Here is an 18,491-nt window from a genome sequence, read left to right on the forward strand (position 1 = left end):
AAGACCAATGTAGCATGCTAAGGCATTGCCACATAGAATCTGCATTGTGCATTGATTAGCTGTTTCTAAAAATACTCCATTACCTGTATCAGTGCCAATTTTGGACTCTGCTATATCGTTTAGTATTGGATCTGGTTTATGTTTTCATAAATCTAATTAGTCATTAATTATTTTAGCCATGACACTTTCAATTTTCCAGCAGTTATTTCATAGACATATCCGATCTTTTCCCATCTTGTATCAACTTGAATATTGAGTAAGTCAGTGGAGTTACATAAAGGTAGGTCAGGAAAGAAGCAAGCAGTTCTTAAAAGCTGTTCGAGAAACGAGATTTTTACTGGATGGGAAGCAGGACAAAATGTCCAAGTCCTGTTCTTGAAAGAATGTGCTTGCATCTTTCCTTAATGAAACCTCAGTTCATGATTTATCTCATTTTAAATTGTTTACATGCAACTAAACCACTTAGAGCCATTGAACTCTGCAACACACACAAAGAACACAGTGCTATCTCTAGCACTCCTTGACAAACTATGTAGCAGCTCTGATGAAATGAAAAATTACCAATACTCCCTTGACAACAACCTCAGATAAAACCAGTGGATCCAGACCTGCGCCCAGTACAAAGACAGCCAGGGAGATTTTAAATTCAGCACTCAGCCTAGCCTTTGTACACTCTTAAAGTACAAACTTAGAGCAGTCTTTAGCCTACCTTGAACTGTAATAGCTGTCAGTAGCCTCCAGAGGCTTTCCAGTAGCCAGGGCTTGCTGGGAACAGCAGCTCTCTGACCAACACCTCACAGGATCTGGGTCTGTGTATCTGGGAGTTGTGTCAACTGCAGCACTTCTCCAGCAGGCTGATCAGCGACAGCCCATTTCTCATAGGAGCTGCAAACTAGCAGGTGATTAGCAATATTTACAGCTAAATGTAGGTCAGTGACAAAAGGTAAAAATGTAGGGGTAAAATGTGAATATTCAACATGAAGAGAGTATACATGGTGGGTGGTGATAGATGGAGGTCTATCAGTATGATTGAGATGTTGGCACATTTATTTGATTTGGGGCTGCATGTGAGTATTGCAGAGCATTCTTAATGAAAGCCAGTAAACATTTTACTACACTGTCAGGTATCTGGAGTTCACTGATGCTGCAGGAAACTTGTTTTGCATATTTAGAAATAGGTCACTGGGACACGATTACAATCCTCTTCTGAAAAGTGAGGTGTGATTGAGAAGAAATTCAGCACACAGAGCTCCAGCGGAGTTGTGACAACGATCAGGAGCAGGTGACACAAGATCAGTTATTAATATCCCCAAAATAAAGTGTCTGACATCTCAGTCCTTTTGCAATTGTAGAAGTAGGTACTGTGTCCCTGTGGGAAGTCCTGCTGCTGAGAAGCTCCTTAGGGGTCTGTGACATTGCAAGTGCTAGCGCTACAACAATGTTATGTAGGGCTCTTTGGAGTCCTACAGCTGTTTCTGCCCATTCTGAGTATTAAGCAAGGGTCATTTTTGTAGGAAATTACATACTTGGAAAGTTCTTCTCTCAATACATTAAAAAGGCTTTTAGAGGTGGATTCATTTTATTGCCAAGTATGAAACTTATTAAAGCTAAGAATTCAGGATGTCGTTAGGTAATCTTTTGAATAAAGAAGTCTTTGATACGAATTGTATCTCCTTGATAAGAAACACAATGGACTACTGGTTTGATAACTGGGTCTAGAAACTTTCAGGTTTTTCATCTTTTTCTTTATAGATTAGATGAATAGTTTTAACATGAAAGCCCAAATGGCCTGAATAACTGAGAAAATATGTAGTACAATAATGTAAGATACACCGATGGTAGCTTGTTCTACCTTTTCAGTTTCCTTTGATGAGGAAAAAATAAGTTAGGAGTTGGTTTGTTGTTTTTTTGAGGGGTTTTTTAGAGATCTGCTATATGTATAATCACCAATTTTGTATTCTAATTGTTTAATGTCTCTATTTAATCCCATATATTATTTTTCTCATTTCCCCCCAGGATTCATGCCAGACTAATTAGTATCTAGTTCATTGTGTCATCCTGCTTATTCTGTTTTAACACTGGCACAACTTCAGGAATCTTCCCCATAAAAAATATTATTAAAAATGAATGCCAAGAAAGGGAAGATCTCCTCAGTCAACTCTTTGAGGGCTTTTAAGGCCAGCCTACCAGTGTCTGCAGATTTTTTTAAATATTCATCTTGGATGATGTTTTGTAACTTCCCATACTATGAGTACCTCTTCATCCTCATATGATATAAATGATAATTAGCTTCTTTCCAAATATAGAACAGAAATATTTATGTGATGCTTCTCCCTTTCTATATCTATTAATACTTTTAGCATTTTTGGCTGTAATGAAGTGTACCATTATACTTTTTTCTCTCTCTCTGCAGGGACACAAGTTCTGTCTCTAACTGTGGAAGCTGTACCAGTGCAGTTAGAAACAGATTGAAGTGCTGTAAGGGAAAGTTACCCTCCAGTGGTTATGTAAAGCTAATAAAAATACTGTGAAAAATTATTCTAGGCATTTTAAAAATGGTACATCTTCTCTGGGATTTCTTGACCCATGCAGTGAGCTACACTATTGCCTGTCTCTGCTCTTTTTTAATTATTCTCCTCTTGGACTAAACTTGCAGTATCTCTCTTCTTCCACGAGGGATAAAGGGTATATAAGGGAGTGATTCCCACCTTTGCAAAAAATAATATATTTTGCAATTAAAAATCACTGTACAGAACAGAAACCTGTGGAAACTGGCAGTTGGTCTACTAAGGCTAGGTTGTTCTGCTCTCAACAGGCTCTGGATGTTTTCTTGGTTAATGTTACTTGACCTCTTTTTTTAATACCTGTGAAATTACTTATGGAACACATGTTTAAATAGATTACATCATTAAATCTTATACTGGCTACATTTTAATTGTCAATTACAACAATCTGCAGCCACATCCAGATTTCCCATCTACAGTAGACAGTACTTTTATCTGTCTTGATCATACCAGCTGCTCGTGTTTAGAATTTCACAAGTGTCTAAGCAGGCAATTAGGTCTGGATTTTGGGCTTATACTTATATAATGGAAGTAAGGTTTTTGTTTAAATTTGGATAATGTTGCTCATAAAATGCAGATACTTCATACTCAAACTTATACCGTCTGTGCAGGGGGTCTGATAGCCTTTTCATAAAAACAGAAGGTTTTACTGTGTCTGTGATTTATCTAAAACAAAGTTAAAGTTTTAGAATGGGAAGATGAACACATTCCTGTTGGCTGAGGAGATTGGTGTTAGGACAGTCAAAGCAATTGCTTATAGTTCTGGGTTATGAGGCCCTGAACAAGACTGAGTTAGGTAATTGTTCAAGTTAATAAGAGCCATATTCAGATGACATAAATTGTACCTAAGGCCAAGTAAACAGACAAGGAAGCCAAAGAGGGATGCAGTGGGGCTGAGTTGGATATTCGTTAGGAAGCAGGAGGAAGATGGGTGGAGGAGCAGGGAGCAGGATTCAAACTGTCCAGATATTGCCTCTGTCATGTGGGTCAGAGAAGAGAGGGGTCACGCTTGCCTCTGCCTGTGGCCCCCAGAGCTTTCTGCCAGGCTCAGCTGTCCACAGTTCTTCCTGTCTGGAGGAATGGGGAGAGCGTTGCTTTGGTTTTTGGGCTGGTGTCAAAATTATTAGCTTGTATCTTACTAGCTTATCTCACAGTGGAAGGGTTTGTTTAGGTTATCTTCAAAGAAAAGGTAAAATAGATTGTGCTTTAATGTGTCAGTAGCTAAAAGAGCAGTCTTCTTGTATGTAACTCTAGGAAGATCATCCTATTAGGAAAGCAGAAGTATCTGCTTCAGGGAGGGTTGCATGGATAGAAATAATAGTATTATGAAAAGGAAATGTAGATGAACTGTCTGGCTTCAGCAAGTTTGGCTCAAAATTACTTTTACTTAAGTAGGAAAAAAATATAATTAAGGTTCATCTGTTCCAAAATCTTATCAGCTGTCTGGCGTGGACACTTATTGCTTATTTGATGTGTAATGTATCTCTCTTGGAGATAGAAATAAGCAAAACTCAGAATACAGTCATTGTTTTGCAGGGAAGGTAGGAGCTCTCCTTCTGCTTCTTTAAATTCAATTATTCTGAAAATGTGCAGGTTGTGGAGATGGTACCTGACTGTCTCTTGCTAAGCAGAATTCTGCATGCCACTTGGAGTCTTTAATTTCACCTCCCTCCAAGTGTTTTCCTCTTATTAAATGAAAGAGTTGATAAACATTGTATACTCTTTCAGGTTTTTTTTTAATTTAAAAAGAAGGAAAAGGCTCTATTTGGACTGCTTTTATGTTTTAGGATACAAGTTTGGAGTAAGTCCAAAATCCTTTTTTCACAGGTGGCTTTGTGTCAATCAGACAAGATCCTGAGTATCAGAGTTACCTTTGAAAATACTATTCTTGCTTTCCAAACAAAAATGGTAGCATAATTCAGTTTCCTGAAAAATATTTATCTGGTTTAGGTGTTTGGACATGTACCATGCTTAAAATGGATGCACTTTAAGATGAAATGTTTTTAAGAATATTTCCTGAGAAATTGTATAATGGAAAAGGGAAAAAGAACGGAGCGCTCTAGGAGGCTCTCCCTTCCTGTGCCTGGTTAACCTCAGGAGGATTTTTGCTGGTTACCAGTTGGAAGTCCTACAATGCAAAAACAAGCAAGCATGAGGTGGTGAGAGCCACAGCTACTTTTAAAGTCAGTGGGTGATACTAATTTTTAATGCTTAAGATCTAATCAATTAGCAATGCATCAAGAACAGCTGGTGCTCCCAGTAAAGTGTGTGAGGAGAGGTATTTTTGGAATAAGACTGTTTATTTATAGTCAAAAACCTTAACTCTCTATCTCAGAACATAAAATTTAGTAATGGAAATACTTATTGATAATCATCAGCATATATTCCATTCTGTTAATTTGACTTTTAATTATAAAGCAATAAAATGCTTCCTTGCTGGAGGGTAGTGATATCCTGTCTGCAGGATATTACTGTTACACTGTTTCTCATAAGGAAATAAACATAACAGTTCTTATGGTGAAAACCAAAGAGGATTTTAAAGCAGGGCTCATCTTTCCACTTATAACTGATTGCCCTGCTAGTATCTCATCTCCATTAGAAAACAGAAAAGAACAGCGTGGAAAGGATGGAGGATGTAATCAGGGACAGTCATGATTCAGGAAACAGAAGAATGTTTATTTTTAAAGACGTGTGTGTGACACACAAACCTGCATTGAGATCATGCCTCTTATTAGGAATACGCTTCTCATCATCGGTAGTGGCTGTATCTTATCATTCCCCTTAATCATTTGCCTCTCTTGGGTAACCCGGGATGCCTAATTATTTGCATACACATTTAGGTCAGGCAATGGCTTTCTCACGGAGGACCAGCAAAAAGCACATCCGTGTGTTTTTCTTCAACCTTAATTCCACTGAGCACACAAAGTAAAATCTTCTACTCCCCAGCAGAATACTAGAAGGATGTGTAGCTAAATGCTTAATCTTATTAGCAATGTGTATAGGGAAGCCTGAACCTAGCTTTAAGCCCTGCCAACTGTTCCGTGGAGCTCAGGATTTTTCATAGTAAAATTACTGCGTTTCTACTCTGTTTCGATACTGTCCTGCTGTGTGCCAACAGGAGGGACCCCTGGGGCAACAGCAGCACCCACTGCTTCCCCCAGCCCTGCATGTGGCACCCACTGCTTCCCCCAGCCCCACATGGGGCATGCGGCGTGCGGCAGGACAGAAGGAGACTGAGACCATGACAAAAGGAGGCTCCTTCTCTGACAAAACCTCTGCACCCCTCACTCAGCTTTCTTCTATACCTGAGGCTGAAAGAAATGTAACTGCTTGAAATGTTCCCAGTACACTGTGTAAAAGGGCAGCATAAACTCCTGCATAGGGAGCGATGGAGTCATGACTCTATTGCTAGGAGAAGGCAGCTGAGCAGAAATTTCCGCTGTGTACCTGAGAAGGAAACAGGGCATTTTTTACTTGCCCTGACCAGCAGCCTGTTGGTACCAGACAGTAAAGTGTTAATGCTGTCCGCTTTGGCTGTTTTCAGTAATTTATTGCTTTGAAAGAAGACAGGATGTGCATTTATATAAATACAAGCACATATTTGACAGATATATGGAAAAATAAGTAAAAAACAATGCTTCAAAACCGAGCAGTCATCCCAAAATAATATTCCCTTAGAGTCGCTGTGAGTGTCAGAGCAAAGGAAATGCCATTGCACCAGAGCAAACAATAAGGCAGATTACAAAAATCCTACTCACCATGTTTTATCACTGAGCAGAAATCCTCTGTCTCCTAGCCTTGCTACTGAGGCTGGTCTTTATCCAGAGGCTCCTGTGATGCTTTTCAGATTCTGAGGGGTTGGACCACTGCTGCTCTCCAGTGTTACTCTCCACCCCCTGTCTCTTCCTCCTCCTTCTTCCTTCACCCCACCCCCTCATTCCTCCTGCTTGTAGCTTTTTCGTACCTTTCATAGATTATAGGCTTTCACATGTAGGTTGATTTAGGAAAGATGCTTATTTCAGCCATCTGCTTGATGCCATGGAAATGCCTTCATTGCTAAGGAATAAAAGCCCAGAAGGTAAGCTCGGGAGTCCTGAGCCAGCATTTTGGTTCCTCTCTATATGACTGCTTATTAAATAAGGAGGAACACATCCAAATTAATTTAATTTCTCAAATTATTCTTTTTCTGACTAGGATTCAAGAAATGCAGCCCTAACATGTTCTTACATTAGTGAGATGTCTCACTGTTCAATGTATGCAGATTATTGGAGTGTGCCACCCTTTGTAGGACTTTTGTTAATGCTGAGGTTAAGAGGGGTTTTCATGGGGGAGCAAAGCGGCATAAGGGGAGAGTTAATATTTCTAAGCTAGAGTGCCTAGTGTTAGCCTCATATTGCCTTCAACAAACATGATGTATCAAATTCTTCTTACAGCCAAACTTCTGCTTCAGTGTGCAGTCAAGTCAACGTCTGATGTTACAACATAATTCCTTCTTATATAGATGAGTTTTTACCATCACAAACACCAGAGCTTTCATTTCACAAAAGCATAAAGCTGGCATCCTTGTCCCAGCCCTCTCCCTGTGAAGGGCTTCCAACCTGATCATGTTTTGATTGTCCCTCCCCATTAACTTTCCTCTGAGTCCTTTACATCAGTCTCTCAAAACCTCTGCCTTCTCCTTCCTGCTTATTGAAACACCTCTCTCTGTTGAGGGCATGAGAGGAACCTCTTAAAAGTAAAAGTGTATGTCATGAAGGAGTGGCTTAATCTACTTCAGTAGCTCTCCTGTGAGCTGCAGTTTAGAGCTGTACTCTAGGATAACGCAGTAGTTTGTGTACAGACTGGCATATCTGCAGGCAGTTTACCTTTCAGATGTAAGGGCTAGTAATCACAGTTGCTCTAAGGTAGTGAACAGGCAGCTTTCAGATGATGGAGTGAGAAGAGCAAGTTCAGACAGGTCCAGTCTGTGCAGGTATTTAGGAAATCCTCCAGCTCTGTATGAACTGAAGATGAGCGTCCCTCATCTAGACAGCACTAGAGCAGGCGCTGTCTAAGCTCCTAAACCTGAAAGACCAGCCAGTTAACATTAAAAAAGGCAGAAGTGCTCCTGCTCTGAGTGCAGCCAGTAACCCACTCAGGTGTCCCCAATGGTAGAGACTGGAAAGTTACATCTTGGAAAACATGCCGGGTTCAGTCCAACCTGCAACAAGTAGAAAGCCCTTGTGTGACTTCACCAAAAGACTGGTGAGAGGAAAGAACAAGCTGTGCGTGAATCCTAGTAGCTCTGGCAAGTAGGTTAAGATCAATCATGAGAGAAAACACATTAATTAGAAATAGATTTTATGTTTTTATTCAGCATTAAATATTTGTATTGATCTAGTAGGAAGCCTTTCTTCGTGGTGGGTATGTCAAACCACCAAGTTTTCAAGTAGTACATCCTTGCTCTGCAGCGATGTCACTTTTGAGAACCACCACTTTGTGCACTCTTGGAAAGAGGGACCCTTTAAAACTTTGAAGTCCTTCTTTGTTCAGTGTAACACCAAGGCTTGTTAGAAATGCTGATAGACATGAGAATTAATCAGATGTGCCTTCTGATGCCAATTCAAGGCTGATGGCTGGTTTGTGTTTCAATGATTGTCTAAAAAAAACTAGGAAAACTAGGGGTTTGGATTTTTTATTTGAATTTTTATTTGAAAATTATTCATGCACACAATTTCTGAGTGGAGTTCAGAGTGCAGACATTAAAGTTTAAGGTACATCAGAAAAGATGTATCCACATAGACCATATGGAGAACAAAGTAGACAACAGAGAGCACTTAAAATTTTATTTGAAGCCTACTTCATGTTCAACTCAAGCCCAGTAAGACAAGCCATCCTCAAAGATTTAGAGAAGAGTATCTGCCCAGAGAGGAGCTCTTAGCTCCAGTAGTGTTTCAGGTAGTTCCCCTACCTGCTGTCTCCAGGACAGTCTGTTGCTGCTCCTCAGGAACTGGGAAAATTCTAGTGCAGGTGTCCCTGTTTCTAACAAATGGCATCTGTTGTCCCTTTTGTGGAGGAGTTAGAGGCAACCACTCTAGACCTGGATAAGGTAACAAAATTTGTTCGTCGTAACTCAGGTAAAGCATCCCCTGTGGTGAGAGAACTCCAGGGTTCAGAATGTTTAGGATGTCCATATGGACAAAATTTCAACTATTAGGGCCTTTCATTTCCCTTCATGAGGGAAGTGGCCTCAATCCATTGGCCATCCATAGCTGTAGCCATCCATGGCCATAGCCATCCACGGCCATAGCCATCCACAGCCATAGCCTGCACTGGCCTAAATCATGATCTCATTGCGTGCACTGGTAGATGCACAGTACATTGAGTAGCAGCTGAACCATGTTAACCTTTATGTGTTGCAATAGAGGTGGTTTTTTTCTTCCTAAATAGTTATTAACTTTCAGTTCCCTGAACTATCCTTTTCTGCTACCAGTTCATATCAGGCTATTTCACTGTGGCTGTTGATCAGCTTGGTTACAAAAGCTGGTTCTTGGAGAATCTAATCATCCTCCCTGATTAATTCTGATTAATTCAGTCTGTCCAGAATTGTTTTGGGCATCCGTGGGCATAAAAAAGAAGGAAAACCAAAAAATTGTAAATGAGGGGCACGTGGAATAGCTGCCATCTGTTTAGCAGAAGCACACAGCCCTTGGCACAGGGAGTAAGAAGAGGGCCCTGGAGAGAAGAGGGAAGGAACATACAGTCCCTGGCGTGGCAAGAATAGGGCAGCAGGGATGCTTGGTATCCAGTGAGGAGAACTGGGGAAAGGAGGAGGAAAATCCACATCAGGGGCAGTGGGAAACACAGGGAGAGAGGTTTTAGATAAAGCAGGCCAGCCTGCCAGAACTTGGAAGCCTGCACCTCCCCGGTAGCAAATACTTGCATCAAGTGATTGAAGACAACTATAAGCATGAGCAACTCACAAAAAGCAAACCTTCTGTCATGGAAGAATATAGCAGATTCTTTAACCCTGAGACTCAGAACAAAACCGTTTGCTGAGATAGCTCTATTTGTTTCCAGGGATTTACTTACAGAATGAATTAGACCCAAGCTGTTTCCTACCAGTGAACTAATGAAGAGTCTAACGTCCCCAGCCCAGCGGAGATTTCTGCTAACATCAGGTTAAACTTAATTATTCATGGATTCTTATCAGTATTTCTTGGTTTGGCATGTCATGGAGAATTGGTAATGGGATATGGAGCTTTTTCTCTCGAGATTGCTAGCAGAAGGCTGCCCTAGGTTGAAGGGAACTATCTTTGCTAGTTATCTGAATGCTTCCCAGGGCTTACATTAAATTAATTACTACTCTTTTCTCAGTTACTTGGTGAGCTTGTGTCTGCTGCAAAATTTAGGATTGTGAATTGCTGTTAATAATATCAGTACTTCACAAAGGAAATGGAAGGATTTTTATCCACAGATTTCTGTTTTCCACCTCAACATCTTCTGCCTGTCTTCCCTGTGAGGCACTGTTGTTGCCGTATTTGCAGCCAAGGGACGAGGTGGAGCAGGTAGGGTTGCAAGAGCCCCCCTTTCAGTACTGGTATTAAAAAGCTTGGCTGCCCTGCCTGCCAGCCAGGCCTCAGAGTGCCATACAGGTGCCCTTGGCAGCAGGACTGAGTGCCAAGTGCCTCCAGGATGGCACTGATCACGTTCTCAGTACTGCTATTCTGAGGACTATGGATAATGGATAGGGAATTGCTTGTTGCCTCAAAGGATGATGAAAAGGGATTTTGAGAAAAAAAGAAAGTGGTGAGGGCATTTCTCCAGCTGTTCATGTTAGAACAGTGGCTGCCCTTAAACTTTCTGCTTTAAACCAAAAGCTTGCTGGTAATAAATGCCTATGTATAAAATCAATGTGGGGAAAATGAGCTGCCTTAAAAGCTATGAACTACTCCAGAAGAATTGTTTTACCAAATCATGAAGAACTCTAAGGCTTTAGAGACCAGAGACAATAACTGGGAGGGACATGACACCTCAAGGACATGGCTAGAGAAATGTTTAAATACAAAGCAAGTTTGTGGAAGTTTTTACATTCCAGATATTCCTGTGTCATAGACATCTGCCCAGATGAGGCAAGAATACCTCCAGTGTATTGAACTGCTACTTTCATTAACAGATACTCCCTGTTTCAAAGGCAAAATAGTCATTCAGCATAAAGCATGGGAGATGGCAAAATGCACTATTCCAGACACCCCAGTACAACCTGTAAGCAAAATTTTCTCGGCTTCTGCTGAGGAAAATGCTATGATGATGACTTGAGGAAATTTTTAATGACTGTTTTGTATTACTTGGTTTCTCTGCTTAATTTTACATTGCTCTCTGCCTGAGCATACACAAGTGCTCTGAAGGTTTGTTAAAGGCTTATTTAGGAAATGGAAAAAAGAGATATAGGTGTAAGTAGCCATAGATACTTCCTATAAGACACAAACCATCAGTGAGGGTGAAACTGTTTCAGTAGCTCTAATGGGATAGTCTTTCAAATGCTAAAGCTGGGATCAAAAGAAGGCTAAAACCAAAAAGACTAGATAAGAGAGAAGTGAGTAATTAGGTAAAGTTAGTGAGGGTGAGCACAACAGCACAGCAGGTTCAAATCTGCATGCATGGACAGGGGGATGCTGAGCTGTGAGCAGGACAGGCTGCTGCACCCACTTCTGCCGTTCACTGTTTATGTGCTTTTATTTCATATCTCGGTGAAATAATAAATCGTGTGTTGCACAGACATCGGCTTGGTCATGCTGGAGAAGATAGAGTTGTCACAGGATCTTGCAAAGGAGTCCTCATGGGTGGTATAAGGGCCATGAACCAAATCACAAATCCTGTTCTGAGGAAAGAAACCTCTTGGCTGAGTGTGTAGTTGGTGGGACCTTTAGGAAAAAAAGCACTAGGGCTGGTTTGCTGACTGCGACATGTAGCCTCTTGCTCAGGGCGAAATCCCACTTGTCTACCAGTCAGTATTTAAATACCGGCAAACCAAAGAACATTTAGAAGATGGATGATAAATGAAGCCTTTGAAGTCACCAGCAGTGCAGTTGGTAGCAATACGGTTAGCAATGCTTATGGTTGATTTACTCAGTGGAACACACATTTTGAAAACAAATCTGTGTTGGATTTTTGTTAGTAGCAATGCCACAGCCAGATTTCATTTTAAAGTAGCAAGTTGTACATCTTAAAAGAGAATAGCATACACACTTTTAGACACATTTTACTAGCAGACTTAATGTTTGGCAGTGGTTGTTCCTCTTGTTCTCCTGCCTCCTGTGTGCTAGTACTGCCTGCTGCTGCCTTAACTGCCATCACAGCTGAAAGGTGAAACCTCTGACCATGTTCCTTGAAGTCATTAACTGATATTTGTGGTAGGAGTATGACATTACTAGCAAGGCTTTTATGGTAGTGAAATATGACCGTTAATATATTTTTGCAGTTACAGTAAATAAACTGAAAGAACTCAGCTTCTGACAAAGTGCTCCATTAATGTATCATGAGTATTGACAATGCCAAGGTCATCATTTGGTTTGTAGCTACGCTAATTACCAGCAGGTTTAAAAATATGGTATTTTATGGGTCTTCTAGCTGGCCGACTATTTAGAGAGGGGTGATTTGTTGAGCACTATTCTTTGAGCTTTATCCTTCCATAGTTTTGGCTGTTACTATAGCTCTGCAACAAAACAATCTCTCCCAGCTGTTTGATTTTTCACAGACAGGTTATTAATGTTTCTAAGCCAGCTGATATGCCTAGGCAGTATTCAAGCATATTAAACTGTTCCATATTTCTCTTACAAATGTGCAGTAGCCATTTTCCAACCAGTAGCTGAGTGCAGGTGGAAGCGGGGTGGCGTGATGGCTGGGAGACAGGAACAGTGTGATCAAGGACCAAGAACTGGGAGCTGAGCTCAGCTGGGGCCGTGCGAGTGGTGCTGTGTTATGGTAGGGTGGATGTTCTGTTAATGGTGGGTGTTGCTGTATGTTGAGGGGGGTGGCAAGCCTGTGAAGTAGGACAATTTCGCTTGGGAAAAGAGATTCAGAAATTATTCTTGAGCTTTAATACAGAGATGACAATTTCTCACACACTGCTACAACCTGCACTTCTGAAAAGTACTGATTTTTTTAATACCTCTGTTTCTAGGCACCTGGTTTGAAACACCTTACGGGGGTTTAACTCTTCTTGAAAATCAGGCACTTTAAGGGGGGTTGTAGTTCTTTATATGTCGGGATTTTACTGGGGAGGGAAAAAAGCAGCAGAAGACTGATGAGTTCTCAAAGCTTGGCTGGAAGGTATATGAAAGAATATGAAGTGGGGACTGCTGCTGACTGCATGATCATAGCTACATGGTCATTTGGAGCTTGACAGTCTTTCAAAGAGCCTGGTTCATTCAGAGCTAACAGAGTAGTATCCCAAAATAGACAGAAGCCAGCCACAAAATGAGTCAACTTCTTCCTCAGCTCATTAAATGAGTTGCCCAGTCAAGAATGAAGTCTGGATTCACCTGTAGATATATGTGTTGTCACAGAAATGGTATGAGAATGACAGAGGGATGGGAACCTTGCCTGATTTGTTGCTTTAGCCTGAAGTTTTCTGTACAAGAAATGTTGCTTCATCTCCTCACACTGTGTAGGGCAGGGGGTCCATGGTGGACACCCTGCAAATCAGTCACAGGAGTGCCAGCACTGCTGGTTGGAGCTGGAGGAGGCAGATTCCTCTGCCTTAGGCTCTTTCCTGTTATAGTTGTTTTCCCTGATGCCAGCATGGATCAAAGCCAGGTTAGTCTGCCCCAGACTGGGAAGCATTACCCCAATAATTAGAAATTACCAAAAATAACAAGGTGCTGCAATACCTCAGTAGCGGAAGAGTCCAGGGAATATGCAGAGAAACGAGTCAGGCAGGAGGCTAGCTCTGAACTGCTGTGGTCCTCCTACCGTAAGTGCTGCCACCCGTGATGGTGAGGGGAGCCGTGGGCAGCCAGGTGGGCAGGAATCCCCGGCTTTCCCAGCAGCAGCTCCCAGAGGAGTGCACGCACCCAGGGCCTGGCACAGTGCTCCCAAGACACCCTGATCAAGGCTCCTAGATTCTCTGATAATAACATTATTTTCCCTGTCCCATAAAGGTCTTTCTTCAACACCTAAACAGGTATTTGAAGTTGTCAATTTTTTGCCTGATCTACCTGATATGCGCTGCTGTTTCCACCTGAAATGTCTGGCGTATTTCTGGTTATTAAGGTGCTAGCCTGTCACATCCCTTCAGCATTAAAGGGTATGGGATGAGCGGATCAGCAATGTGTGTCCTATTTCAGAGTTCTCCTCTTCGGCTGTTTGTAGGAGAACAAAAGCCTTCCATGGGGATGATATGCCTGTCAGATTATGGCAATCGTCAGCACTTTCTGTGAGGAGAGGGAGAGCAGATTCACTGCTGAAGCCAAGAGGCATAATGACACTGCATAGCACCCCAGCACTGGAGTATTGTCTGGGCTCCAGCACCCCCATTCAGAGCTGTGGCTAACACGCTGGTGACAGCCCAGCTGTGCGGTGACAGGGCCAAGGACAGGAGGCAGGGGAAGGGGAGCACAGCTGCTGCACCTACAGCTGGGGGCTCCGTGGTGTGTGGAGCTGCCCGGGGTTGATGCTGCAGCAGGAGGGCTGCAAAGTGGCACAGAGCCGCTCTGGGGTCTCTTTTGGCTTCTTGCTTTGTGAGCAGTGCCTATGCATACAGTGCGCTGGTGCAATAAAAGATGAGAAGGGGAGTCAAAAGGAGCCAGGAAAAATAGCTCTCATTTAATAAGCATTTGAAATATTTCTAGACAGAAAAAATGTTCAGGAAAATGTAAGGATGTATTGTTCCCATTGATTCTTTGGGCTTTTTTCTTTTGCTGGTTGCATTAGGCATAATTTGTATTAATATATTAAGCAATGTGCTTATACGAGAGATGCTGGTTGGCTAGAGAACAGTCAAAACTACACTCTCAGACACTGCATATCCTCACTTAATACATTTAATGTAACTGTTTTAATTTGCTTCATAATAAAGAAGAAATAGATATACAAAGTCAGCTTTCATGGAACAAAGTAATTGGTTGCACACTTCTAAAGCATTTTTAACAGGAAAATTTATAATATTGTAACTTCTTTTTATCTTAATTTCCAGATTTATGAAATCTCGTTGTTTGTGCCTGAATAATTGTCCCTGCCTCTGAATAACTTCTACACCTGTTAGCCAAGTTTATCCTAACTTGAGATAGTGAGAGCGCTCTCAGAAAATACAGCCTTTTTTTAAAGCCTTCATGAAACTAGGGGGCAAGCTAGCAGACAGACCATGTAAGTATAACCGCTGGGGAAAAAAGGCTGGAAAAGAAACTCCACATTTCTTAGAAATCAAGAAGTAGCATTGCAGGCAGGTAAACATTTTTAGATACCAAGGGCAGTTCATCAACAACAGATTACAAGCTTCCAGAAAAGCAGGCTTTGTTACTGTTGCTTGAACTATTTACTTCATATTTAAATCAGTGGAAAAAACCCCTCTGTTAAGCCGTAATTGTTTATAAGCTTTAATGCAATAGTAAATAAAATGTGATAAAATAGTAAAAACCTAAATGTGAGAGATTTTTCCATGCTTTTGGAAATCCTAGTTGATTTCCAGATCTGCAGTGGGATTTATAGGTAACCCTAACAACTTCTGTAAAACCCACTTCTCACCCTTCTTGCTGCACAGATGGGTGGCTGGGTGAATTAATCTGAACATCTCTGAAGTGACTCCAGTATTTTCTGGGTTATCACAGTCATTTGACCAGAGAATCTCACACAGAACACTCGATATTTCTGTGAAAAAATGCTGAGGATCAGCCAGCTACAGCTGAATAACTCAGTCAAATACCAGAGACACAGTGTTACATATATACTAATGCCTTTCTGCACCATCACCCTGTGCTGCCTGATAGCCACACTGAGGCTTTTTTGAACTTGTGTTAAAAGAGAACAACCTGAAACTGGGGTTTGGAGATGGGAGGGGGGAAATGTTTGTTGTTGTTTCCCTTTTTTTTTTTTTTTTTTTTTTTTGAGGAAAGCTTCCTGAAATCATTAATCAAAGGAAATTAATTTTAGGAAATGCACACTTTTGTTGCAAAGGCAGCAAGACAGGCTTGATTTCTTGTTTCAGAGGCTCTCCTGAGGGTGCTGTAGTGTCTCAGCAGGGAAGCCTTGCATTCGAAAAGAAAAGCTCGTAAAACACATTTCTGAGACGTTAACAAGCAAAGATGTCTTTGTTCAGACTGTTGCAAGACCGCAGTTGGGCTGTTGTTGCAAGCAAAGAGACATTCCACTAGATGGCCCTCCACATCAAACATTGGCTGTGTTTCTCTTTAAACATGGAAACAATTTCTTGGCTTTGAATTTCGCTTCCAGCTTTGTCAACAAACTTTATATCCCATGATTCACGCAGGCCAGACTCAAGTCTTCTCCAGTCCTGAAACTAGGCAGCCGTATTCCTGCAACTCAATACCTACATCAGAATACCTTGTCTTTTTCTATTGTCAACCTGTACTCAGAATATGTATGCTTAAAATCCCTGCCTTCTCACATATGGGAGCTATATAAGCAGCTGTTAAATGTTCTTTTTATCCACGTATAACAAATTGAGATTGGGACTTAAGGTTGCAAGGTTGTCATGCATGTTCATGAACAAAAGAGAAAACAATGATATTAAAGCCTTGCCATTTGTCTTGTTGCACCTGTTCTGCTTAAAATGTTTATACCTGGCAGGGTTGCCTAAGGGGGGAAAAAAACAGAACTAAAAATTCAGAGGTTTCAGACTGAAATTACTCTATTAACATTTACAGAATTGCATTAATCGACCTCAGCTTTGACTGGTTGAGGAGTTTTGAGAGAGATCCCTTCTGATTATTCTGCCTGTGACAAGCCAACAGGAAGCCATTTTTGGAGGTCTCTTCCTTGGAGCATGGCAGAAAATACTTCCTTGTATGTGTTCCTCCAGGTCACTGCTGTTTGTCCAAATTATACCTTCCATGCTTCTTGCATTTTGCTGATGCTGCCTGGCGTTAAATTGCTAGATGCTTGACACAAGCCTCATCTTCCTGCCATGACCTCCATGTAGGTAAACTCCTTTCACACACAGCTCTTTCCAGTGCTAGATATTCCCAGAGGATGACTCACACACCATGCAGTGGTACACACCACTCCAGAGCTTTTTAAGTAAGCCTGATGTTGGATGTGTAGCAGAGACTGTGTCTAATTTTGCTGGTGTGCAGGTTCTTACAAAGGGAGTTTCATAAAATAGCTGACCAGGAGTTAATGAGAGGCAGGTTGCTGGTGCTAACGATGCCTTGTGCACAAATGGCAACTCAGAGCACCTGCAGGAACCGCACACCAATTTAAGAGACAGAAACAGGCTATCTCTGTTTAGAGAGGAAAAAACTGAGACCGAGGGTAAGGTGTTGCTGAGAGTTGGGTGTGGTTTAGGTTGGGGTAAGGGAATGGTTGGGGACTGCAATAAAATGATGGGATAGAAGAATTCTGTGTCCTGCCTTAGTGTGGTGCATACAGCCTATTGCAGAGCTGGGTGATATTGCTGTCTTCTCAGTTGCTGCTGCTGCTAATACTGGTACCCCAGCTAAATAGGTTTGGAAATATTTGTACTAAAACAAGTCTTCCTTGTTGTTTTGTGAAGTGACCTATGGACTTTGGGTCTTAAACTGCTGCAAAATATGAAATAGGCTCAGGACAATTTGAAGTAATGAGTTACTTAGCAGGAAAAGGCCAAACAGTGGTGCAGGGTACCAACAACTGATGCTGGTAGTAAGTTGAAACTGCCACTATTAAGGTACATGTAGGGGGCATTCATCAAGCAATGCACAGATGGGTTAAAAAGTTGAAATTAAGTGATCATGACTGTCAAAAACAAAATAAGATAACATGTCTTAGAGTGTGCTTTTGTAAGTAGGCAAGAACTGGTGTATTTACTGGGAAGAAAATGCACGAATGCAACTGCATATTGCTACAGGGCCTGGTGAGTGCTCTTTGTTTCACTGTGCTGCCTTCAAGGGGCTGGAATCAGCTTTCCTTGCTGAGAAGGGTGGTGTTGCTAAATGGTATTATGATAACATAATGAGAAATCAGAGGAGCTAAGTCTTGACAAGGCATCCAGTTTGAGTTAATTAAAATAGAGAAGTCATACCATGGTGCCAAGGGAAATAGTAAAAGCACAGATGGGCAGATTTGATTGCTTACCGAGGATTAGTGTGGTTAGTGCAGAGGTCTTAAAAGGACAAAGGGACAATCTGGACAACCTCAAGGCTGGAACCAGAAGCTGAGAAGAGATGTGAGCATGTGGATTGCAGATAAAACAGTTTTAAGAGTCATTACTAGTGTGAATTTGTGAAGGAAAAGGTAAGATTTAGGGTTAATCCAACTTTTTTGTAGTTATGGGAGTTGAGTCTGGGAAAAAGGTTGCCTGTACACAGTCACGGCTTGTCATAATAAATGTAATTATGCTCATTCTGTAGCAGAACCAAGCCCGGGCCAGATCTGCTTAACAAAAAGGTTATTCTGAGCCAAACTGTTCCTGGTCTCAGCCAGGCTGGCCCATCCTTTTCAATGTTACAAGGCAGATGTGGTTCAAAGTGCACCTCGACATGCCAAATGAGTCTTGGAGGTGCCAGTCACAACTCTGCTGGGGGCCAGCGGCAAGAACCTGTCTGCTCTGGCTGGGGGGGGCGGCAGGGGGAAACGTATGTAGCATGAGATGAGGCCTTAGTGGCTTTTCTGTACTGCTTACAGCAGCCATAATCCCCTCATGTCTAGTGCACACAAAAGATTGTAGTGCAGGAATATAAGTAGCTCAGGTGGAAGTGTCTTCCACGCTGTGTTTGACCTAAGAGCCCAGAG

General features: G+C 41.7%; 1 protein-coding gene across 1 annotated transcript in view; it reads right to left on the reverse strand.

The window, feature by feature from the left end:
• The window catches only part of AMER3 (APC membrane recruitment protein 3), a 41,868-nt gene extending 35,440 nt beyond the window's left edge, over positions 1-6,428 (reverse strand). Inside the window, exon 1 of the mRNA XM_027808943.2 lies at positions 6,323-6,428. The gene's annotated coding sequence lies outside the window, so the exon portion shown is untranslated. The remainder of the gene's footprint in view (positions 1-6,322) is intronic.
• Between the last annotated feature and the right edge of the window lie 12,063 nt (positions 6,429-18,491).

This window comes from Falco cherrug, chromosome 11 (genome assembly GCF_023634085.1).
Source record: "Falco cherrug isolate bFalChe1 chromosome 11, bFalChe1.pri, whole genome shotgun sequence".
In the NCBI taxonomy this organism is placed as follows: domain Eukaryota; kingdom Metazoa; phylum Chordata; class Aves; order Falconiformes; family Falconidae; genus Falco; species Falco cherrug.